This window comes from Rattus norvegicus, chromosome 11, assembly GCF_021556685.1.
Source record: "Rattus norvegicus strain SHRSP/BbbUtx chromosome 11, alternate assembly SHRSP_T2T, whole genome shotgun sequence".
In the NCBI taxonomy this organism is placed as follows: Eukaryota; Metazoa; Chordata; class Mammalia; order Rodentia; family Muridae; genus Rattus; species Rattus norvegicus.
Window position 1 is genome coordinate 69,493,181 of NC_141544.1, and position 25,364 is coordinate 69,518,544.

Consider the following 25,364-nt stretch of genomic DNA (forward strand, 5'->3'; position numbering starts at 1 on the left):
CACAATTCCTGTCTGTGTACCTCTTGCCTACATCCAATCAGGAGCAAGCATACATTCTAACATATTTCCTCTTTACCTACCTCCCACCTACATGAGAGCAAGCACAGCTGGTGCAGTTGGGTCAACCAAACTTGCTCAGGAAAGTGAAAATATGTGACTAGTTATCTTTTATGGACATCAGCCTCCAGCAGCTTAGGAAGTCCCTAAGCTGTCCCTAAGTAAGGGGCTTTTACCTTACAGGTTAGCACCATTTTTGTTTTATGGATCTCTTAGGCACAGCAGTTAAAACTTAAAACATAACTGGCTCTCACACTGCCACCATGAGAGACAGGCAGACATAGTGATCCTGCTGCACAGATTTGATCCCTGTGCTCATTGAGGCTCCGTGTGGATAGAGATGGGGGCCAGCACAACTGCTCCCACACTGGTCACAGAGGACAGCTTTCAGCCTTAGGAGCAGAAGGAAAAGACGAAGGATGTAGCAGAATGGAGGAGATTTTTTTCTTGCATTTTAGGAAAGAAAAACTGTTTGGAGTGAAAGTGAGCCTCGGTCAAATTGACATTATCTATCCTGGAGCAAATTCACAGAACTCTTTCCAGTCCCAAAACATGTTAGGAAAACAATGATCTCATCTGAAGGAGCTGACTCGACTTGGATGAGGACTCCATCAGACAAGCTTCCTGAAAAGACAGAAGAATAATAACCAACATCTGTGTTGCATAAATCCATTTTTTAAAAAAAAGTTTCCAAGAAAAAAGCCAATAACTCTGTCTTCTTCCGGCCTTAGTTCAAACAGCATCGAACAGAAACAGAATCCATGCATCTATTTAGGGATTTGAAGGGGGTTTTCTCCCTTTGGCTTTTTGTTGTTGTTGTTCCTTCTCTACCTACGCTGAGGTTTTCCTTTTTTGTTTTTATCTTTCAATCATATGACATTCATTTTTGCCCCTTTGGAAACTTGTTTGTTTCTGATTCCAATTCAGTGAGGTCGGGTCTGGCTTTACCTCTTTCGATTAACATGAAATAGCAGAATTTTGCCAGCACTGAGATAGAATATCTCTCACCACACACGCTTACTCTTTGGACATGGCCTCGTTATACAGTCTATAGCTTCAGGAACCCCAAGTAGCCAAGACTAAGGAAGAGTGACCCAAGAGTTTAGCTTCTAGGCTACCTAGATATGACCTTCTTTCCTTGGAATAAGTGGAGAGTATTAGTGTCCCTTATGCATCTTGTCTCCTAGCATGTGTTATTTATTTATTTATTCATATTGAAGTCTCAGTCGACATCTCTTTAAATGCTCTAGAAAATAAGAAAAGGTAAACCTGTTTAGAGTTCGAAGGAAAAGAATCTATACTCACTTGCTTCCAATTGTACTTTACTCATGGATAAATGAAAGGAAATAGTAGCCCCTGGCGCCTCAAGCAACAGCAGATGCAGTGTGATTCTCAGAAGGGAAGGATCCAGAAGGCCAGGGGATTCTCGGAGAAGGGTGAAGATGGAGAGGCAGCAGAGTTTTCAGTGAGCCGTGTGCGGGCCATAATTGGCTGCTGAAGTAGGAGAGGCTCAGGATGGCACATCTCTGCCTGAGGTAGAAACAGGTAAGGGACTCGGATGGTCACATGACCAGGTGAGAGGGCCCTGCCAGGTCTTGGAAAGGAAGCAGAATGCCGCAAAAGGCAGGAAGGTTGTCTGATAATTACAGACGGTGACAAGCTAGTTTGAGATGATCAACTAGAAGTACGGTTCCGAGAACTGGCCTCGAGCTCTGATTGGTGTCTTGTTTGTTATGTTCCTGATTTTCTAGGTGGGGTAAAATCACACACTTCAGGGTTTTTGTTTTTGTTTTTGTTTATTGGTTTTTTCTTTTCCTTTCTTTCTTTCTTTCTTTTTTTGATATGTCCTACTTTTGCCTCCAATATGCTTTATTAAATTTTTCTTTTTGTTTTTTTATTGGAAGCTATCTTTTAATGGAATTTTGAGACAATCTTACCTTTTCCACTCATTTCCTTTAGACATTTAATCAGCAGCATTCATTTCTTCCTGGCTGACTCTTGTTATTTAGTTTGGTAGTTGTTGGGTCTATTTCTGATTTTTTTTCTTATTTTTCTTTCTGGATCTTAAATTTTTTATTGGTTATTTTATTTATTTACATTTCAAATGTTATTTCCCTTTCCGATATCCCTTCTGCAAACCCCCTATCCCACGTCCTTCCCCCCTGCTTTTATGAGGCTGTTCCCTCACCCACCCATGCACTCCCTCCTCACCACCCTACCATTCTTTTATGCTGGGGCATTGATCCTTTACAGGATCAAGGGCTCCCTTTCCATTGATGCCAGATAAAGCCATCCTCTGCTACATACACAGCTGGAGCCATGGCTCCCTCCATGTGTACTCTTTGGTTGGTGGTTTAGTCCCTGGGAGCTCTGAGGCCTTTGGTTGGTTGATATTGTTGTTCTTCCTATGGGATTGCAAACTTTTTCAGGTCCTTCAGTCCTTTACCTAGTTCCTCCACTAGGGTCCCCATGGCCAGTTCAATGGCTGACTGCAAGAAAATGCATCTGTACTGGTCAGGCTCTGGCAGAGCCTCTCAGGAGACAGCTATATCAGGCTCCTGTCAGCAAGCACTTCTTGGCATCAGCAATATTGTCTGGGTTTGGTGGCTGCATAAGGGATGGATCCCCAGGTGGGACATTTTTTGAATGGCCTTTCCCTCAGTCTCTGCTCCACTCTTTGTCCCTACATTTCCTTTTGACAGGAGGAATTCTGGGTTAAATTTTTTGAGATGGGTGGGTGGCCCCAGCCCTCAACCTGGGGCCTTGCCTAACCTCTGGATGGTCGCTATAGGTTCTCTCTCCCCTTTGTTGGGTATTTCAGGTACTGTCATCCCTGTTGGGTCCTGGGAGCCTCTTGCTTTCCTGGCATCTGGGACTTTCTGGTAGCCATTGCCAGTTCCCCATCCCCCACTGCTACACACCTCTGTTCAATTTTCTGACCCTCTATCCATCTGCCCCCTCTCCTCCCATACCTGATCCTGCCCCTCTTTTTTCTCTCCCTCTCCTCTCTCCCTCCCAAGTCCCTCCCTCCCGCTACCTCCTGGGATTATTTTGTTCCCCCTTCTAAGTAGGACTGAAGGGGGGTCTTCTGAGCTTTTTTCCTATTATCCACTCATCAGTGAGTACATACCATGTGTGTTCTTTTGAGACCAGGTTACCTCACTCATCTGGTAAGCATCATGAGATGAGAAGACAACCCTTATACCTGTCTGTCTTAGTCTGAAATAAACACAGAGTCAATTTATAGGGACATTGAAGCAAATACACGTGTTTCTTATGTGAGGAGAGTTGATGAAGCCAATGTAGCTAGACAAGGGAGACTCAGAATTGTACTTACCTGTATGGGTTTGTCTTCACGTGGTTTAGAATATCAACCCACTCTTTTTTCATAAGAATCCAATGAGTGAACTATGGTTATTAACCTCATTTTATACATGACTACCTGGGGCAATGTACTCAAGCACACACAGAGAGACAGCCAGCAGAAAATCTTCCTCCAGCTGCTGCGGTGATAGGAGACATAAAGGAAGTGAAAGAGGAGACAGGGATGAGAGGAACAGGAGCCTTCTATTTCTCGTCAGGTCCTAACAACACAGGAGGAGCATTCAAGCCCCCTTCTTTTTTTTCTAAGTTTTTTATTAGATATATTTCTTTACTTACAATTCAAATGTTATTCCCCTTCCCAGTTTCCTGTTCATAAGCCCCCATCTTTTTCCTCCCCTCCCCCATATGGGTATTCCCCCCATACATCCCCCTTACTGCCCCCCATATTCCCCTGCATTGGGGATCCAACCTTGGCAGAACCAAGGTAAGCCCCCTTCTTTATTGAAATATTTTATGAGTGCATATTATCTATAATGGGTTTTTATGATGATATCTTTATACATGTGCATAGTGCATTTTGATCACCCCTCACCCTCTCTTAACCCTCTTACTTGTAGCAATACCCTCTTCTCAACGAGGCCCCCTTCTACTTCTGTGTGAACATGCATGTGAGCACCCTCAGTGAATTTCACTAGGATTGTTTACAGGAGCACAGATGAGGTTTCTCTCTCTCTCTTAAATTTTAAATATATATATTATATTATGCCATACTATGTTGGAATATATTTAATATGCAATATAGTATATTCTATATTATGTGTATGTCTAAGCGCCTATGAGAGTTTATGTGCACCGTATATGTATATATGGCACAGGGTTCCTGATTCCTGGAACAGGAGTTATAGGCAGTTGTGAGCAGCCTGATATGATTACTGGCAAACAAGCCGGGGTATCATGCAGTAACTGGTAGCAAGTAGTTACTGCTCGTACTGCTGAGCCTTTGCTCCACCTCCTGCTTGGGGCTTTTAAAGAAACTCGGGCACATACCCAGCAGCTACACTACTGAAGAAGTTACACTGCTGTCCCTTTCTCCCCCCTTAACTATTAACTGCATCTAAATCTTCAAAAAGGAGAGGGCCTGTCAGTTCCTCCCCTTTCCACAATAGGGTACTAACGTCCAATCTTGCCTCCAACCTCTCTTAGAAGGACATTCATAAAGACAGAGCCCTCATGGTCTAATTTCCCATTTTATTGCATCATATGAGGGAATGCATTTCATTTCATTTGCATTTGCAGTTTATTGCATCATATGAGGGAATGCATTTCATTTCATTTGCATTTGCAGTTTATTGATGTTGACAAGCTGAGCATACCACACCTAAGTGCAAGCTGACTCTGGCTTCTGTCAAGTTTTTATCCAGGTGGCCGGGGAATTCTTTGAAGCTTTGTAGCTAGAGTTTGGTTCTTGTAGAAGTTTCCTGCCCAAGACCACAAACTGTTTAACTCTGGTCATCTGGAAGAGTGCCTTCACTTCTGTGTTGGAGTGAAAGGATCCCCAGTTCCGGGCATGTGAACTCCATAGATCGTTGGGAATGCCGTGTCTATGTGTACGATGCTTTGTAGATGCTGTTTTACATCATTCAAATCAGCTAGGAAGAGGTGGCTGCATTTCTAATGGTGGAGGATTTTGTTTTCTTTACATTCTTCATCTTCCTATATGAAATCTAGTCAACACGCATTTCATTAGCTGTATAAAAAAAAAATCAAAAATTAAAGCACCCTCTCCCCTCTGAAGGCTCGACACTGCCCCTACAGTAGGACCATATTTCCCGGCCTCTATAAACACCTGACAATGCTTTGCGATGTTTTCTCCTTTACTTTAGATACAGGGGTCTCTAAAGTGGTCCACCCGGTTCTCATCAGGTGCATCTGACTCAAAGCATGATCTGGGGCTGCCTGAGGAAATGTCTGAGCCAAACCATGGAAGTTAAAAGCTGGGTTTAGATTCTGTGGAGAGAGGGGAAATAGAATAAGAAATAGAGCGCGCTAGTCCACAGACCAACCTGTAAATTCCTCTTTTGGCAAGTTGTGAGATCACGGTCCTGCCAAAGAACTTACAGAGATCCTGTTTTCACCACATGGAAATAAGAAACCTCGACCACATTCCGGTGTCCCGTGGCGTTTACCACAAACACGCAGACCCCGTTTTCCTTTCACAGCTTCTCCTTCCCAGCAGCTGGCAGGTGAAGGAGGCTGCCAGGGTTGTGATGATTATATTTGGCTTACGTCATTTTCCTGACTTCAACTTTTCCTTTGAGAAGTTTAACCCTATGTTAAAAATCAATTAAGGGAATTAACAACTAGGTCTAAGATGTATACAAGAAAAATTATACGAACAATCCGGATTTATAAAGTTGCGTAACTCTAACACCCATCCAGGCTACTGGCAATGATTAACCGCAGCAGTCACAGGCATGACTTAATGCTCCAACTCTGGTCAAAGTCTGAGACACCCAAAGGAACCCCAACAGCTCCATCCTAGACTCAGACTTGTCTTTCTGTCTAGTCTAGGAAGTGGAGGCACCTTGATTGCTTGGTGACTATAATTAGTTTTAGAGAATAATTTCTGATGGGAGTTTTCCCCCTCCTTGTGGGCTGCCCCAGAGCACTGAAGGGACCCATATTGTTCTACGATTAGGGCAAGGCTGCTGAGCTCTTTCATTCCCATTAGGCACTTTGCTTCTATCCTTGCTGGACCTTCTTTCTCAGACTCTTCCAAAGCACGTTTGATGGGCTGGGAGGACCGACCAGTGACTAAGTGATTATTGCAACAGCATGAGGACCTGAGTCCAGAGCCCAAGCATCGTGTAAAGAGTGGCCATGGTGGCATGCACCTGCATTGTCAGCTTTGGGGGGCAGAAACAGAAGAATTGTGGAGCCTCTCTGGTCAACTTGTCTAACAAAAGTCATGAGTTTGAGGTTCAACGAGAGACCTTGCCTCAAAAGATGGAGAACAGATACCAAATGTCATCTGTCCTCTACATGTATGTACCACACACACACACACACACACACACACACACACACACACAAACACATATCACATACATACACATACACACACATGAACGCACATCACACACACATCACACACATATCACACATACATACAACGCAATGAATTTTATAGAACATTAAGCAATGTTGTGTGGTAGTTCCTTTGTATTTTACTTTACTATTTAATGCCAGATTCTATACTCCTTTTCTTACCCTGTCATGGGAAATCCAAACCAACTATTAACTACAGTGAATACATTCTAAATGCATTGATTCTTTGGGAATCATCCTTATCAATGTTTCATTAACTCATATGAACCAAAAAGGCTTTACATTTTTAATAAAATATTATGTTCCTCCTTTTCTTTTATACCAGTACAAGCATAGTTCCATTCTTTATGATTACCTCCAAAATACTACTATAAGGATTATAGCACTTCACCAGAGAACCAGTCTTGGTTTCTCTGTCTCTGTCTCTGTCCCTGTACTTGTCCTTCTGTCTGTCTGTCTGTCTGTCTGTCTCCCCTCCTCCTCCCCCTCCCCCACCTCTCTCTCTCTCTCTCTCTCTCTCTCTCTCTCTCTCTCTCTCTCTGTTGTTTTGTTTGTTTGGCAAAGGCATCCCAATGTATCCCAGTTGGTCTCAAACCACAACGCTCCTCCAGTCTCAGCCCCCTGAGTGATGGCGTTACAGGTATTAGGTATGCACCATGATACCTAATAATAATCCCAATTTACAATCTACATATCAAATTGAGAGAACAGACATGGTCACATAGTTCTCCATGGATCCTTCTGTTAAAATCACTGTTTCACTCGATTACTGGATATGTTAAACCTTTTTTACTTTAAATACAGCAATCTGAGAAGATATTTCTGCCTTTCCAGATGCTTGTCCTCTGCCTCATTGCTTAAAGCTTCCCTGTGGCTAAAGCTTTCCATCTCCAGACTCTCAGAATTCTCTAAACCTAACTACTCCTGGGAGAGCCAATGCTCTAAGCAAGACTGTCATAGGAATTCTTTTTCTCAATCAATGAATCAGGATACTTGGATAGAATTTTGTAGTTGGGACAGTGAACAGGAAAACCAGAATTAGGGAACCCTGCTCCAGAACAAAGTTAGGAGACAGAAGCCAGATTGGTGGCCTCATTGCAAAGCAGATTTGTACAAATCTGAACTCCCTAGAATGGGTCAGGAGAGCCAGGAAGTGAAGGGAAAACGTGTCATACTTCACAATGGTGTGCAGAGCCAGAATCTGATGATGTGTGTATTTCATGATCCCTTAAATCAAGAAGGGGAATCATTTTGCCAATAAAGTACCTTGTATCTCCATATCACTTAACATGTCCAGACAAACAGCATAATGTTAGAAGAGTAACACAGAGATGGGGAAAATGGGAGTCAATGTCTTAACCCATCACCAGTCAACTGAATTCTTCATGGACATTTTTAAAAGATTTATTTATTATATGTGTTTGGGTGTTTTGCTTGCATGTTTATCTGTGCACCATACGTGTGCAGTGCCTGTTGAAGCCAGATGAGGGCATTGGATCATTTGGACCTGAACTTATAGACAGTTGTTAGCAGCCAAATGAATGAGGAGAATTGAACCTAGGTTCCCCGGAACAGAAGTCTGTGCTCTTATCCACAAAGCCATCTCCCTAGGCCCCTCTCTATGTATTTCTACCTAGCACCCCTCTCTTGTTGTGTGGATATCATTTCAAAGTTTAAGAAAAAGCTCCCACTAAGCATGATGCAATTGTTTTATCAGACATAAAAACAAAGATATTACCATTTGGGAAGCCATGCCTGAAGTCTTCGGGGAAGAGCCAAGATACTTTTAAGTTCCAAATTAATGTGCACATGCTCAGAACCCATGGTTTCTCACATAACGGCATATACTCAGAGTGGGCAGGTTAAGAAACACAGTGTACAGATGAACACATACACATTGGGCCAGCATTCTACATTAATTTCAGGATATAATGTATTCTGGGTGCCATTTCAACCCCTAAACTGCTTTAGATTAAAAACAAGCAAAGCAAGGTCTGTAGATACCATCCATTTTGAGCACTGGAACCCTCTCTCCTCCTTGAAGGATGATGTATGCAGATGTCCCAGTGTCTCAGCAACCTGCAGGGATGCATGGCGACTCATTGAAGTAGAAATCCCCTGGAGGCAGCCCATCATCTCATGATCTGCATCCAGAGTCACCAGTATGACACCTGGTGTCATAACAAAGTAGCCTAGTGCAGGTATCCAGAAAAGGGGGAAAGCTATTGTTGAATGGACCCTGCTTTCCTCAGGCTCTGTCCCAGCACTTGTTTTGACTGGCACAGGCAGAGAATTAACAACCAAGAAAGATTCTAGGTACCAACTTCTCCATCTCACACCCTTTCCTTGAGGCATTCCTTAGCCTGACTGGATCTCAGCAAAGCAAGAAAACTGGTTCTAATGGCCTTAGTGTTTGTTCAAGTTCAGAGGACTTTAACACAGTTGCCATATAGTATGAAAAACACCTATAGTGGGAACTATTAAAGAATGGATATTTTAAAAACCTCTTAAAATAGAAGATATGAAGAATCATAAAACCAAAAACTATTTTATGGCCAAAACAGATTTGAGAAGCACAAAATAAAGGAAGGAAGAAGATTTACTTTGTAAACCTGGACAAGCCCATCAAGCATTCTTTGGCATTGCAGCCAATTAACTTCACCTTGCAACTCTCCCATCTGGCTAGATTTATCAACTCAGTTATTGGGCACCAAGAAGTAACGAAGCTTTGCAAATACATGCTGAGTGCTGGGAAATGGCATAGCATCAAACCCTTGTCCGTGTGGGATCCTAGAGTGGACTGTTTCCACCACCCAGAACCACTAGCAGATGGATCTGCTTTAAAGTTGCTGTTCTTATGATCGCATCCCTGACACAAACCCCAGTACCATTTACAACATGCCCCAACCAGAGCCTGAGTGTACTTGCCATGTCAGACAGGAAGGACTAAGAGCAAAAGGATAGCGAACTGGATTTCAGGGCCAGGGAGTGTGAATCTTCTGGTCGGAATGCTATGTGTTAGCTTTTAGCAATCAAACACGGAGTGTGACTACTAGATTAACCTTCATTTGTACCAGAGTATCTTTACACCCAAAAGCCAGATGCCTCAACTTCAACCCCTGACTGCCAGTGAGGCCTGACTTGAATTAGTAATCCTCTTTGAGCTTTACTTTCCTCTTTTGCCTATGGGAACCAGAATGCTGCCTACCTCTGATGTTTCACTGAGAACTTAAAGATTTCATATATGTTAAAATCCAAACGAAAGCAAAGACCTCAGAGTATGGCACAGAGTAAACACTATATTAAAATAAATCACTACATTGCCTCATTGCTATAGTTAAAATTCCTGAGATGTATGGAAAATGATGAGGTTTGGGATGTACGTCTGTGTAGGATTCTTGATTCTGTTATCACTTGGGCTTTTCTTCCATCATTTTCTTTGCGAATGGTAAAAGCAGAGGTGCCCCGGCATTAAGACATATGATTGCTAAGTCTATGGTACTCCTCTTTTTCTCTCTTTTCTTTTGCTCAAGAAAGCAAATTGTGGGTCAAACATATATGTTCCTCCTCCCATGGACCTTCACTGGCTGGAGAAATGCTAGAACACTTCAGTGAAGACTAATTTTGTCTTGTGAACCAGACAGAGAGAGTTATGTCCGCTTAGGGAATGGCTGAAAGAAGGTACATCACTGTGGAGCCACAAACCAAACAAAAAGTTTGGACTTAGTTGTGTAGACAATAGCTGGATTAACAGGGTGCTACCCTAGAGCAACCGTGCTTATATTTTTGCAGATCTAGTCAATAGAATGGCTGGGAAAGCAATTGTTCAGGTCTTCGCTTCACTGGGATGTGCTTTTCTTTGACAGTAGAGAATTTCCAACACAGAGGGCATGTCAGTGTCCTAACAGTGTTCATAAGATAATTTGTCTGACCAACATTTTCTGTCTTCCCAATCTCCTATGTGACTCCTTACAAATGACTTTACCATGTTTCTCCCTGAAAATAAAAATTGGCCCAGGAAGTCTGATGTTTTCATTAGCAATCCAACTACACAAGGAGGTTATTGAAACTCAAATGGATGGAAAGTTTCTGAGAGATGTTGAGTATTGGCCAGAGAATATGCTGCAAATGAAGATGGAGACCTTGCCAAATACAATGTCCCCACAAGGAGTTTTAATTCAACACAAAACTAACAGCCCTCAGGAACGGTACTGGGCTCTAACTAGAAATAGGAGACAAGTTGTTCCTCAAAGCATTCTAAATACTTTTCAAGATTCCCTCCCTAGGTATTCTTTGCACAATAACCACACCTAAATGTGCCCTCTGTCAATACTTCTCTGAGTTTTTTACTCTTTGACAGAGACCTGAAAAAGAAAGTGATTAGAGTAATTAGTCATCACCCAAACTAAGCCATCACTCCAAAGGCATTTGGAGTGATGGCCACAAATCGCTTTATAGCCATCAATAAAACCAGTGTTTTACTTTCAACAAAATGTAAGAAAACTAAACATATTAGTTTCGTATATCAATTCAATGAAGCAAAGGGTCTGTACATAGATATGTGGTGGCACAGAGCATTCATCGCTCTATTCTCAATTGCTAGCCTAAATAATTCTTGTCTTTTGTAAACTTTGTGGTGTGACATCATACCAAGTCTATTCCATCAAAGAAAACATTCTGGGCCTTTTGTTTTTCATCAATAATTTTAAAATTATGTTGTTGTTGATTAGTATGGAGAGAAATGAGTTTCATAGTGACTTTTTCATGATACATACATACATACATACATACCATCATGCTTCCCTATATCCTCTACCCACCTTGGTGGTCCTTTTTCTTGACCCTAGCTACCAAGTTTCTGCTTTCAAGATAACCATATTTTATTACTGTCTCTATTCTTTTAAACTTTAGACCTCTTCCTCCCCTCTCACAGTCCCCTTCTACTTTTACAGATTATAGATAGATAATGATTAGCTAGGTACGTGGGTAAGTAGGTCTGTGGTAGATTGATTCTGCATGAGAGGAAGCAGTTGATATTTGTCTCTCTGAGACTCTTGTTCTCTTTCAAAGCCTCCAGCCCACTAGCTCACTGAGGAAGAGGATAATTTTCAGTCCTGCAGACAGTAGCAGAAGAAGGCAAAGCCAATCCAAATTGGTCAATGTTTTCTACCTTAAGATTATTAGCATGCTGGTTTTGGCAGGAGAGGAGAGTTTGCTCCCAGCAGCTTTCCCACTCAGATATTGACAAGGCAGATGCTATAACTGGTTTCTGCAATGCTGTCGGCTCTTGCCCACAATGGGTAAGCAGTTTCCTCTCTGGACATATCGACCTGCCTTACTTCAAAGGGTTCCTTTGGTGTGGACTCCTTGCTTGTTAAAGGTCTCTAACCTATGGTGGTTTCCCTCCCACACCAGCACTGAGCACAGACAACAATGTAGGTAGCAGAGGAAGAAACCCCTTGGTTTATTTTCACACCTCCCTGTGCAATCTTTGTTACTGCTAAATTAGTGGTTTTTCTGCTCTCATTTCATGATATTCTATTTCTGCATTTATTTCTTCTTCAGCTTTTAAAAAATGAGTTTAGCTTACCTCTTCCCTTTTCCACCTTTCAATATCCTAAATTGTCCAAGCTTAGCAGCCACACCTCTAGAAGCAGGTCCATTGATTCAGGCACCAAAATTAGAAATGTAGTCCAGAGGACCTGGGTCACATCAGGCACAGAAAAGCCCCAAGATACAAGGGCCCTAAATGAGAACCGAGCAGAAGAGGTAAGTTACTATATTTGGTATGTAAAATATAGAACAGATGTTGAGGCCACAAACAAACCTCAAAAAGAAGTTATACCCAAAGCCAAAGTTCAGAGCAGGAGCACAGAGCACAATTTGAAAGATGAGTTAGCAAAGAAGGGTTGTCTGCAGCTAACATCACTACCATTACTTGATGTCTACAATATAGCTGATAGTCTGTGTGATGCTGTACACACACCATGGTTCTGCTGCACTTGGTCTCTATGGTCCCCACGGTGTAGCAGAACATGGCTGGATTTACACACGTATTCCGTGTCTCTCTGATGATGAGCCATCCTTTCTCGTGGCTTTCACAAATACGGGACAGGTTTTTGATGGTCTGGGTCTGGCTGACCCTTCTTAAAGAAGAATCTTCCAAAGATGATATGTGGATTTATGGGGTTCTTGGCTTTTTTCTACACCTTCCTTCAGATGTGCTCTCTTCAAGGAGTAATTAGGGTGGGTAACATTGTACTGATGGGGTTGGAGGAGTAGGGAGCACCAACTACCTCCATCTCTATTCCTCCATTAACTTTCATGGCCAGACATTAGCATCAGTCCTTCCGGAAAGGAGTTTAGCAAACTACTTGCCAACCCTGGAGACAGACCACCTGGTCTTTCACCGAGGCTCTTTGAGAAATTCCCTAACTTGAACAAAGTCCTTACCAACCACAGCACACCAAAAATAATGTTCAGTCATTTGACTAGTTGTTGTACTAAGTAGAATAATTTTTTTAAATTTTAAGAATCTAGTCAAAATATTAGTTCAATTTCTGATGTCTTACGTAAACAATTACTCAGTGTCCATTAATGTTGTCACGATCAGGAACAGCTTTCTGTTTTAGGAATTGTGTAACCTAAGAATATAAGACAAAGGCAGCCTGTTGGAAACTTTGGTGAACAAGATCACCATGCATCTCTCTGGGAGTTGACCAATTCTATTGGATCTTTTCTTTTACAATCTGTCTTTTAAATATCCCAGCCAGCTCTTCTTGAGGAAGAGCAGCAATTTTCCAAGCTTTTGGGCTAATATCTACTTATTAGTGAGTGCATACCATGTGTCTTCTTTTGTGACTGGGTTACTTCACTCAGGAAGATACTTTCTAGTTCCTTCCATTTACTTATGAATTTCACGAAGTCATTGTTTTTAATAGCTAAGTAGTACTCCATGGTGTAAATGTACCACATTTTCTGTATCCATCCTCTTTTGAAGGACATCTGGGTTCTTTCCAGCTTTTGGCTATTATAAATAAGGCTGCTGTGAACATAATGGAGCATGTGTCCTTGTTATATGTTGGAGCATCATTTTGGTATATGACCAGGAGTGGTACAGCCAGGGTCCTCGGGTAGCACTATGTTCAATTTTCGGAGGAACCTCCAGACTAATTTCCAGAGTTGTACCAGCTTGGAATCAAGCAATTTTCAACCAAGGAATGTTTGTCTATTTTAAGGTGTGTTTGGCAATGTGTAAGCATCTATGGAGGGCAGAATGTCAAATATCTGCCTTGATTGTGCAATACATTAATTTCTTTTCTTTTCTTTATTTGTTTCACATTTGTGGATATTTTGCCTGTATATATGTATGGGTACCACATGTGTTCAGTGACCACGAATGTCTGAAGATCCACTAGATCTGGAGTTACAGATGTTTCTGAGCACCCTGTAGGTGCTGGGAATTGACTCAGTCTTCTGCACAAACCATGTAATATCCTTTATGGTTGAGTCATCTTTACAACCCCTTCCCTATTTTTGGAGACAGGGTCTCTCAGTGAACTTAGAGCTCACCAATTCAGCTAAACTGGCTGGACAGCAAGCCCTAGGAATCCCACTGTCTCTGCCTCTTCAGCACTGGGAGCACAACCATGTGCCACAAAGCCTGGCTTTTATATGGATGCTGGAGAGCTGACTTTGGGTTCTTATGGTTGCATGGTAAGCACTTTATCAACCAAGCCACCTTCCTAGCCTTACTGGTATATTTTAAAGACCTGTCTGTTCTAATTTTTTTGTTTACTAAGCATTCGTTAATCTTTATTTTTATGACCCCCTCTCTTTGCTATTGATATTTCCAAATGCTATGTGAATCTTGGCTATCTGGTTGTATTTACAAGAAGAGAGTCTACATCATCAAGTCTGAAGTCTGGCTTGCCATGTAACCAGTGGATCCCAAGCATTAGGGGTGGAGTTTGGGTATCTCTACTTGTATAAAGTTTCTAGGATATTTGAAGACACCATGAGGTTCTAACTAAAATAAGGAGCTGGAATAGTTTCATTTCATTGGGCTTAGGCTTCAGAATCATCGAGAATCTCGGATAAGGAAAAATGAGATTTGAATGAAGGCCACTATCTCAGAGAGGCCACTATCTTATCGTCTTTAAGAAGGATAGAAACTATTATTGGCATGGGTGAACACAACAGAAAGGCCAGCACAAGCTGATGGAATGGTGTTGAGGTTCAAGATGAGAGGAGAAACCCTAGAGCAATTTTAAAAAGTGAGCAGAACAGAAACAGCTTCATTGCTAGCCTTTCCCCCGGGGCCATTGTTTCTACTCTTGCTTTCTGTAGTACCAAGACGCTGAGCTCATTTTCTTCGTTCTGCCTTACCCTGATTGCATGGGTACTTCAGACCATGGCTGTAGACATTCATTGACAGTGTGCATTTATATTTGGGCATCTGTGTGCACTGCTGTCATCCTTGAGGCCCATAGCCACCGTCTTCCCAGTACACTCAAAGGCAACCTGGAAATTCAGTGCTCACAAACAATAACAGGAAATATATGTGCCCTTCACTAAGAGCTGGGTGGGCAGCCTGGGTTTGAACTGTCTATAACAAGGCCTTCCCAGGGTCTCCATTACTTTCACATATTAACCTGGGTTTCAGAGCTTTCTGTACAACTACATTGTTCCCCTAGGTTACAAAACTCCTCCCTCAGCTTTATCCCTAATGCTACAGACAGGCATAGACAGGTGACTACAGTCTGGATTCCTTTTGGTGTTAGATGAGGCCAGCTAACTTCAAAGGGGCTGCTCGGGTTGGCTCAGAAATGGATATGTTTTCACTACCTCTTGGTACTGATGTTGCTGTGCCATGGGGGAAAGAAACAGGCTACTGGTACTTATCTCCAGGATAGCCCATTGGAAGAAGGCATTCACACATGGTAGTCAGTAGAGTATAGCTCTATTTGGATACATCCATATTTGGTAGGATACCCTATGAATCCAAAATAGCAATTAAATAACATACATTAGGCATGCTTTCACAGGATGAGTAGGAACAAATTATATACATACGCTAGCAGTTTTTATTTTATTACATCATTTTATTTTATACTATATACTGTATATTATTATATTCTTTTATTGTATTACACAGTTGCTTAAAAACAATCTCCCCCATGGGCTAAAATTGATGTACCATATACCAATTGAGCAGCTACTATGTCTCAATAATATTTCTAAGCACTTAGACAATGAACACACTAGAATATCTGCCCAGACTGATGGCATTTGTGTTATATTTCGTGAAACAGCAGCGTTTAAATAAGTTAGAAATAAAATATAAACTTTAGTCCTATTGAATTAGCTATACTTTAAGTCTTCAATAGCTGTATGTTTTAAGGTCAACAAGAAGGAAAGATAGATAAGGAGAGTAAGCAACTGGATGATGTTCAGGATTTTATTCAGAGACAGACCTGAAGAAAGGGTCTCTGGTTTGAGAAGCTGGGCCCAATGTCAGATTGCAGAACAGAGTAGAAACAGAGCCAAAGGATGCTGGTATGAAGGGTATTGAAGTGTTTTCTTTTTTGGACCACAGACAGCCATTGCTAAAGGTTTCCAATGAGTGGTAAATTAAAGAATGTTAGGCAATCCATAGGCCTCTTCTGGCTGGGTGTTATTGGGGTGAGGAGTGGATCAATAGAGCAAAGAAGGCAAGAATGGAGAGAAACTAGTTACTTAAATTCTGGAAAACAAATTCCTGTCAGTTGTGGTATTACGAGAGTGGAGAATTTTACAAAATGGGGCCATAATTGAAACATGTACTATTACTTGGATCAGTATAGGCAAAGACCTTATTCTATGAATACTTAAAAGTTCTGTTCAATAAACCTCTTAAAAATGGCTTATAATACACATAAGTCTTTGTCTTCAGTTTCTCACTTTGCTTAAAACCCTGAGCCTATTAAGTAAATTGTTCTTGGAAAATGACAGTACCGCAAACTATTATTCTCTTCCTTCCTTCCTCCCTACTTTCCTTCCTTCCTTCCTTCTATTCTTCCTTTTTCCTCCCTCCCTTCCTTCCTTCTCCCTCCCTTACTTTTTGCCTTCCTCCCTTCCTTTGTTTCTTTCTTTCTTTTCTCTTTCTTTTCCTGAGACAGGGTCTCTTTACATAGCCCAGACTGTCTTGAAGCTCACTATGTAAACCAAGCCGCCTTTGAATGCACAGAGTTCTCTGCCTCCCAACTGTACAGAAATGATCGAAAAGGCATTGATTTGGGAGCTAAAATGTACTCAAATCTCTGTCATACACTGAAGTAGCTGAGGAAATTCAGCCAGGATAGTGACAGTACTTCAGAGGGATCCCTTGAGCTGGTGTCTGTAATATAGCTAATTTCACATGACCATGTATTCTTTATGTAGTTTCCAGTTCACTGTAAAAATATATGCCAGACAAAGACATTTTTGTGGCTAAATAATTATGCAGTTAGATCAGTGCCATTCTAAGTTTTCTATATATGCAAATTCACTTGACCCTCATAAAACCCAAAGGTAGGGACAGTAGTATTTTCATTAGTAGAAGAAAAAAAATGAGATAGATTAAGTAATTTGCCCAAGAACTGAGTTTCTATCTGTCATTGTTAATTTCTTAGTGGCTTTGTAAATAGCTCTCAAATTTCAATATCTTGACACAGAAAAAAAATCTCTTTTTAAAGACAGAGGCCAGCTTGTGTTTGGTAAAAACCACTATGTAAGTTAAGCGTTCCAGGAACCTTCTACCTAGTAATTCAGCCAACTTTAGGTTCTCAGAATTCTCTTGTGAATGTTTTGTGTCCAGGCTGCAGACAGAGAAAGAGTTTGAAGCAGCATTTCTCAACAGTATTTGCGATGACTAATTTTTCTTTTCTTTTTTTCAGAGCTGGGGACCGAACCCAGGGCCTTGTGCTTGCTAGGCAAGAGCTCTACCACTGAGCTAAATCCCCAACCCCGCAATGACTAATTTTATATGTCAACTTGACTGGGTTAAAGGATTCTTAAATAGCTGGTAAAACAATATTTATGAATGTGTCTCTGAGGATGTTTCTGGAAAAGATTAGCACTTGAATTGGTAGGCCCAGAAAAGGAGATCCACCCTCATCAGTGTGGGTGGTCATCATACAACTGTTGAGGGCCCAAATAAAACAACCTGGTGAAGATGTGAATTCATTCGCTCCCACCTTTCCTCCTTCCCCTCCCTCCATAACTTTTCTTCCTATTTTCCTCTTTCTCTCCATTTCCCACCATGAGTTGAGTCACCCACCTTCTGCTGCCTACATTCTCAGGGCTTCCTCATTCTCAGTGTTACAGCAGCTCCTCTGGTTCTTGGGTATTCAGAAACTGGGCTGAATCATGTCCAGAGTTGCTGAGTTCCCACATAACAGATAGTGTTTGTGAGACTTCTCAGTCTAGAACCATGTGAGCCAATCCCCATCAAATCTCCTCTCTCATGCATCTATCTATACATAGCTTATGGGAGGCTCTATTTCTATGGAGAAACCAGTACCCATATTTTGGGCTGGATCACTCTTTATTTCCATTATGGGATGTTTAACAGTAATCCTGGTCTGCATTCCCTAGGTGCCAGTAGCCATCTCCTAGTTGTGACAATCATCATTTCCTGGGGATGAGGGTGGAGAAGGGGGCAGATATCAAAACTATCCTGTATCTAAGAAATGTTAGTTGAAATGAAGTTGTCATGGGTCATAAAGTCTAGGATAAAGAGTGATGAGATGTCACTAACCCAACTCTTTTGGCCAGAACTCAATGAGGTAGTCCCATTTAACTGCAAAGAAGTTGGAAAATCCAATCCAGAGATATGTCCAAGAAGAGAATGAGGTGTAAGAACATTAGATTAGCAATGTGGAACCTAAGTGGTATAGACACTCTCACCTCCCTCCCCCCACACATATAAAAACCACACTGAAAACTTAGTAGACATATGCAGAGTGATCTGCACACTGTTGGCGACAGAAACACTGCACTATGACATTTTCCCACGGCTAAGCTACGCAGGGCCCCTACCACAACCACTTAGTGCAGTAAACTGTTAGATGCCATGGTCCCAGGCAAATTTGCTTGCTAAGAACCAGAAGCATTCAACATGTTGCAGAGACCTATGAGAATGCTGAACACGTGCAGGGTGCGTTTGAAGTTGGGAGGACGTGAGTGTTTCCCTGGGGCTGTCCAGCCCCAAACACACTCCAAAAAATATGAGCATTTACGATACGTGTGGCCAGGAGTGCGAAGGAGATCAAAATGCCTTTTTGGACAAGTATCAAATCTGCGGATACCTGCCTGTATTGAGAGAGCTCACACCAAGGAAAGGGGAATTGCTATTCATTTACTGGCAGAGAATGCTCCCAGCTTAGAGCAAAGACTTTTTTTTTTCTCTAATAAACGATGCTGCCTAGAATCTCCCTGGAAGCTTGAGTACTTTTGTTTCTGAAAATGCATGAGATCATTGCCATTTTGTACATTTTTTAAAGATCATCTAAGTTTCAGCAGGATCCCATGGGCACATTTAAACCCTTTAAATATGTGCCCAGTTCTCTGGTAAATGGCAAAATGCTTCTTGAAGTCTTCTTGTCTTGTTTGTTTTATTATATGGTGTGAGAGAAAGTATTTCTCAGCTACCTAGTTTAGACATTTTTCTCTTCACTATGCAATCATATTGAAAAGAACTAAAGCCGCTCAAGTTTCCACCAACTGGCACCGGAACAACCTCCTGGAGCCAAGGCTGGCTCCCTCACCCCACCCCATCCAACTCCTACCCTAATTAAAAGAGAACATTTCATCTCCGTGCCAATCAAAACAAGTCAAATCGAGCCTACACAGTCATTGCTAAAGAAAGAAAACTTGTTGATCTAATAAGTATGTAAGAAAGAGCTATATTATATTAAAGTTACTGATAGCCTGGCTATGTCTTACTAAAATTAATTATTCCATTTCTTTGAACAAAGACAAATAAATCTCACACGAAATAAAAAAATAAACAGAAAAATGGAAGATAAAGCCAGGCATGGTGGCACGACTTTGTAACCCCAACACTCCTGAGACCGAGCTCAGGGTGGAGAGTTAAAGGCCAGTCTGGGCTACATAGCGAGAACCTGTCTCAATAAACAATTTTGTTAAATAAATTAATTAAGAGCTATTCTGATCCTGCAAGAGAAGTAATTTTACTTTCAGCCTTACATAACAGATCTCCGTGACATTTTCCAGAGAATGGAAAAAGCAGTCATGAAATAATCCCAACCAATGCAATGGAGGCAATGGCCTTTTACAAACGTGTGTTTTTAATTGAAATAGAGTTACGTCACTTTCCTCCTCACTTTCCTTTCTCCAGCCAATCCCAGAAACCCTCTCTTGAGCACTTCTAATGCCCATCCAAATTGCTAGTCTATTTTCATTACTATTATTGTTACATATGTATATGTGTGTGTGCGCAATGTATTACACATATGTGTGTGCATGACCTGCTGAGTTCATTTTGTGTGTGTGTGTGTTTGTGTGTTTGTGTGTGTGTGTGTGTGTGTGTGTACATATATAGTTTGCAGGCTAATGACTGTGTTGGACAACCAATAAGGGGTTTCTTCCCTGGGATGCTAATTGTCCATTTCCCAGGAATAATTAATTGCCTGTTATTTTGTCTGGTGGTGGGATGCCTCAAAAATGTTCCCTTTACATACTAATATGTCTGTCAATATTGCCATTTTCCTGGTCTTGTCTAAGCTGTGATTTCTAGAACAGATGATTTCATAGCAGGCCTTCTGGTATTCTAGCTGTTTTACTCTTTCTGCCCCCTCTTTTGAGATTTCCCTAAGCCATCAATGCGGGATCTGTGGGATAGATGTAACCCCTTGGGCAGGGCTCCCCACGACTGCTTGGTTGCTGCATGTGTTCAGTTGTGGTTTTCTGTAATGGTCTCCATTGGGTCCACTTGCTACAAAGAGATGATTCTTAAATGAGTGTTGGTAGCTACCCTTATCTGTGTATGTGGATATGGTGTATAGATATATGGACAATATTTAGGATGTAGTAAGAAATTAGGCTGGTTTAGCAAAGACCTTACTAGCCCTGGGAAGTTGGCTAGGCTTCCAGTAGCAGCCATGATTTCCCTCCTGTTGAGTGGGACTTAAGTCCAATCAGACGGCTATTGATAACTGCTGACTTGTTAATGCCAATTAACCTTCAATTACTGAACCTTCATGCATAGCTTGCCTTACTGGTAACTGTCGTGGTTCATGATTGTTGAAGCTGGATAGTTCTGTCTAATTTTTCCCTTCCCTTGGCAGCTGAGGCAATGGCTTTTCCCAAGCGGTTTAGCAAGAAGAATGATCATGGCTGGCTAATAGGTGTATCCACATGCATGTCAACCTAGTGACTATTTATTGAGAAAAAACTATATGCAAAACATTTTGTTTAAAAGACAGATAAATAATGGGAAGTAAGGAACTGTAATACGCATGCCCAACAAACTTGAAGTGTGGTGGGCAAGTAAACAAAATGAGGTGTTGACAAGAGGTGAGAAGAAGGAGGAGGTAGAAAAAGAAAGAGGAAGATGGGGATGGGAGAAAATGAAAAGGGAGGTGACAGGAAGAGTTGGGAGATGAGGGTAAGGGAAGAAAGAGACTAAAGGTTTGAAACTTCCTGTTAAGTTACCACTAGAACTGACTGACAATCTGAGTTAGATCCCTAGTACCCACATGGTAGCAGGAGGAAATGGACTTGGACAAGTTGTCCTCTGATCATCACATGTCCCCACATACATATACACACACATACCAATAATAAGTAAATAAATGTAGAAAAGAAGAGTACAAAATCTGGGTGCTGGAGAGATGACTCAACAGATAATGCTGCTTCTTGCTCTTCTAGGAGACCCACATTAGGTATCACACAATGGACTGTAACTCCAAGGGTTTTGGGACCCTCTTCTGACCTCCAAACGTGTGTGTGTGTGTGTGTGTGTGTGTGTGTGTGTGTGTGTGTGTGTGGCCAAACACACACACACGCACACATACTCGTGCAATTAAGTCTACCCTCTTTCTAAGTGAGAGAAGACAAGGATTTTACAGCCGTTTTTATCCATCAAATCAAGTGCCAAAACAGCCCCCAACAAAGGCTCAAATGGTTTTCTTCCTTCATCCCAGAAATGAGTTTTCCTTCCCAAAGTTCTCAGCCAAAGCTTGGCCTTGCTCTCAGGCCTGAGGCTGCCAACAAAGAGACCTCCCTCTGCAGCATTTCACCATCTACTTAATCGCTTTCCCCTGTTGAATTTGGAATTCTGTAAGGAGGGTCCTTTTTCTTGTTTCAGAGACGCAAGCATAAAAACACTGAGCAGACAAATGAACCTGAGAAATGGGTTGCTTTAGCCAGCCCCTGCCCTACACGGCCCAGATGCTACTGACTAACGTTCAGCTTTCCTCTGTGGTTCAGCCTCGCCAGTGCACACGGCTAGAGAGAATCATGGGCAGACTTGACTGCAGCCACAAGAGCTTTATCACTGCTTACAAATAAAGCAAGCCAGCTGATAGGCAAGAGAAAATGAGCCCTATGTCAAGAAATAGAAGTGGCTGAATTTCATATCCTCACCTGCCTAGTGGATTTATGTACACATTAATAAATGTACTCTCCAAAGCTGCATGGTTTCCCATATGGAATTTTCTAGAATAATATAATTGCTATCAGGCTATGCACATTTCTTCCAGAATCTTGGTCGTTCTGTCTCAGCATCATCTACAGCTCCATCCACACACGAGGTCATTTCCACTTCCATGCTCGTTCTAGCTACTGTGTTTTGCTCTCACTGAGACAGAAACCCGAAAGCCACATTACTGGGTGTTGACGCACACAAAATAAATGTAACCAAGTTGTCACTTTCCTCTCCAGGGTGGCAGAACAGGCCAAAGCGGTCTTATTTTAGCTCTATTTCTCACCATAAACCTCATTCTTTTTGCCTTCACAGTGACGTTCCCAAAATGCCTGCCACCGACTATGACTCAGACAAGTACTATTCATGAGTACCCATCCTCCGTGTGAAGGAACATGCAGTAAGAGGGACCATGGATGTGCATGCTGATTCCCTCCCTATTTTTTTTTTCTGGAATAGTCCTTCCTCTCTTTGTAACTATTTCCCCCAAAGTTCTATCAGTCATTCAGCACGCATATCTTAGAGCTCTATATTTGTATTTTCCCCCTTCTTGTTCTCTTTCATATTGAACAGGTTAAGAGTTCTTCTGTCAAACAGTTTATTCTCATGGGCTACCCCTCTTCTCTTTCCATAGCTCTCAAGCTCTGGCATGGTAATCATGGTTTGAAGTACTTTGAAGCCATATTGGTAGCCAATGCTCGCTTTCCTCTTCTAACAGTGTCTGCCTGTAACCTGACTTCAAAGCCACCTGCAATGCTTCCCAGATTTCTTTGGCTATGTATGATCAATTCCCAAAGAGCTCAGCAAAGCAGCCAGTAGTTAGTGGGCCTGAGGAGGGTCAGCTGTTGCTACTCTTCTAGAAGATTGCATCACCCATCTACTGAGTGAGTCACTTTCTCTACACATCAATAACTTGACATTGGTTTTGATTCCGTTTTGTTTCTTGGGAATTAATTTTTTTCCTAACCTCTTCCCTGGGCTGGATTCTTCCCCTGCCCCTCCCCAACCTATGTTGTTGAAACTTGTGTGAAGTTTCTCTACTACAACTGACCACCTAACTCAGGAGTTCTGAAACAGTTTTGTTCTGTAACTTTGCATACATCATGTGATTTTTTTTTGAGCCCTTATTTGTTTCAATAGCAGAGAATTTATTCAGTCACTTTCACAGATTGACTCACAAAATCAAGTTCAATTTTAGTTCACACTAGAAAAATGAGCTAGCTCACACAGATATTTCTTTCTTTTCCTCTCCAAGCTATTTTGGAGGAAGAGTACTTTCTCCATGCCTTCTGCTATCTTTCTGAATTAGTAGAGGGTTCGGGATGATCATCAGATACTGAAAATTGTAGATAAGGCCCAACGTGTAGCTTGTCAATCATCTAGCATGAATGGGCAGGGGAAGGAGAAAAAGTCGACCCCTAGCAAAGGAGCTATTAGTCTTTAATGGTTGCTGGGGGGGGGGGAGTCATCCTTCTCAGTGGTGTAGCCACCCTACCAATACATTGTCAATGGTTCAGTAAATCCCCCCTCACCCATCCATGAACACGCAAGAAACACCAATAAAACCCAAGGGTCATTAAAAAAGAAAAGACATAGAAGGGGATGTGGTGGAAAGAAGGGTTCCAGTGGGAGGGGATCAGAGAAAGTAATGGCTGATGAATGTGATCAAAATGCCTTGTATATACATGTGTGAGGTTGTCAATCCATAAATTAAGATGCATTCTTTAAAAGAAAATTACAGGTGAAAGTTGACTAGAATACAATAACCATTTTCTCCCTAAACATTTGGCTTCAATTGATCCTACAAATATGTAGCCACTTCAGCATCTTACCCCACAGAACCAGTGAGCATGCTTTCTGTTTGTCTGCATAATTGGCTCTAGGGCCTCTAAGAGTTAGCTAATAAACGTATACTTTTATTATATTAATATAGTATTAAAGTATATTAATAAAAGGGTCTACTAATATAAAAAAACTCCCTGGAACCATAAGGGCATTATACAAAGCTTAAAATTGTTAATCTTTGAGGGAAATGGAATATGGCAAATGGGGAAGTCGTTGCTCCTGTCCCACAGGCCTAACTGCTGTGTTTTTCACACAGCCCAACAGTATGGCTACCAGTCTAAGGCTGTGCTCAGGAAAATTCACTAATTCACACATAAGGATATTGCTTTATCCTCTGCTCTTTACCTTCCAAGACTTTCCAGAGAGATGCATCATCCATCATTTCCCCTCAAATCTTCATAGGTGCTGAATTCTGCACTCAGAATGGAGTCTTCAAGCTACCCAGACCGAAGCATCAACAGGTTCTGTCCCCATTTCTACTGCAGAACACTCTTTCTTCAGCCTTTTCCTGAAGCCTGAAACTTGCCAGGGGTCAGTCACTGTTCTATTGCTGTGAAGAGACACCGTACACCATGACCAAGACAACTCTTACAAAAGGAAGCATGTAATTGGGATCTTGCTTACCATTTCAGAGGTTAGTCCATTATCATCTTGGTTGGGAGCATAGTGGCAGGCAGGCAGACACAGTACTAAGAGTTCTACATGCTAATCCATTGGGGGCAGGGGGGTTGGTGTGGAGACTAGCCTGGCCTTGGGTTTTTGAAAGTGCAGCAAGGCTTCCTAATCCTTCTAATCCTACCAAAGAGTTTATTTAAATCACCACACCTGGGTGAGAAATGAAGGTAGAACAGGCATAAACTGATTTCTGGGGAGGCTTGTCTCCACAGCAACCATTTCCAACTATGTCACCCAGGAAGGAAGGGCACAACAGGGCCCTGTTTCACAAGAGCTTGAGACACTTTCCTGTGGTCAACCCTCCTATTTATTAAATCATCCAAGGAGAGAAAGCTGCCTCCAGCAGTGGATAGGAGAACTGTTTGCCTCACAGAATTCACATCTAGTTAAAACTCAGCTGGTAAAAACCGATGTGCTTCTGAAGTGTGGTGGAAATTTGCAGAACAACAAAAGTCCCACCAAGTTGTTGGCTGAAAACTCAGAATTCAGAATAGAAGCACCCTAGGGACCTGCTCTAATGCAATAAATTCAATCCCTATCTGGCCCAGGCCTCAGACAGTGTTACTTGGCAGCTGTCTAGGTATGATCACAATGTTTACTGTGAGGCAATAAAACCTTGCAACTGTTAGAGTCCAAGGAAGTTACAGGATTTGCTCACAGCTTACTC

At 41.8% G+C, this 25,364-nt stretch overlaps 1 long non-coding RNA gene across 5 annotated transcripts; it reads right to left on the reverse strand.

Annotated features, from left to right (window-relative positions):
* Positions 1-4,615: 4,615 nt before the first annotated feature.
* LOC102551884 (uncharacterized) lies at positions 4,616-25,238 on the reverse strand. Of its 5 annotated transcripts, XR_015633441.1 has the most exons (6): positions 24,647-25,234; positions 24,368-24,572; positions 12,080-12,234; positions 5,500-5,709; positions 5,228-5,388; positions 4,616-5,128 (listed from the first exon to the last, which is right to left on the reverse strand). It is a non-coding gene; the product is annotated as an uncharacterized LOC102551884 (long non-coding RNA). The 5 variants fall into 5 exon arrangements; XR_015633440.1 differs by lacking the exon at positions 5,500-5,709; XR_015633438.1 differs by lacking the exons at positions 5,228-5,388; positions 5,500-5,709 and having other exon boundaries at positions 24,647-25,238.
* Positions 25,239-25,364: the final 126 nt, after the last annotated feature.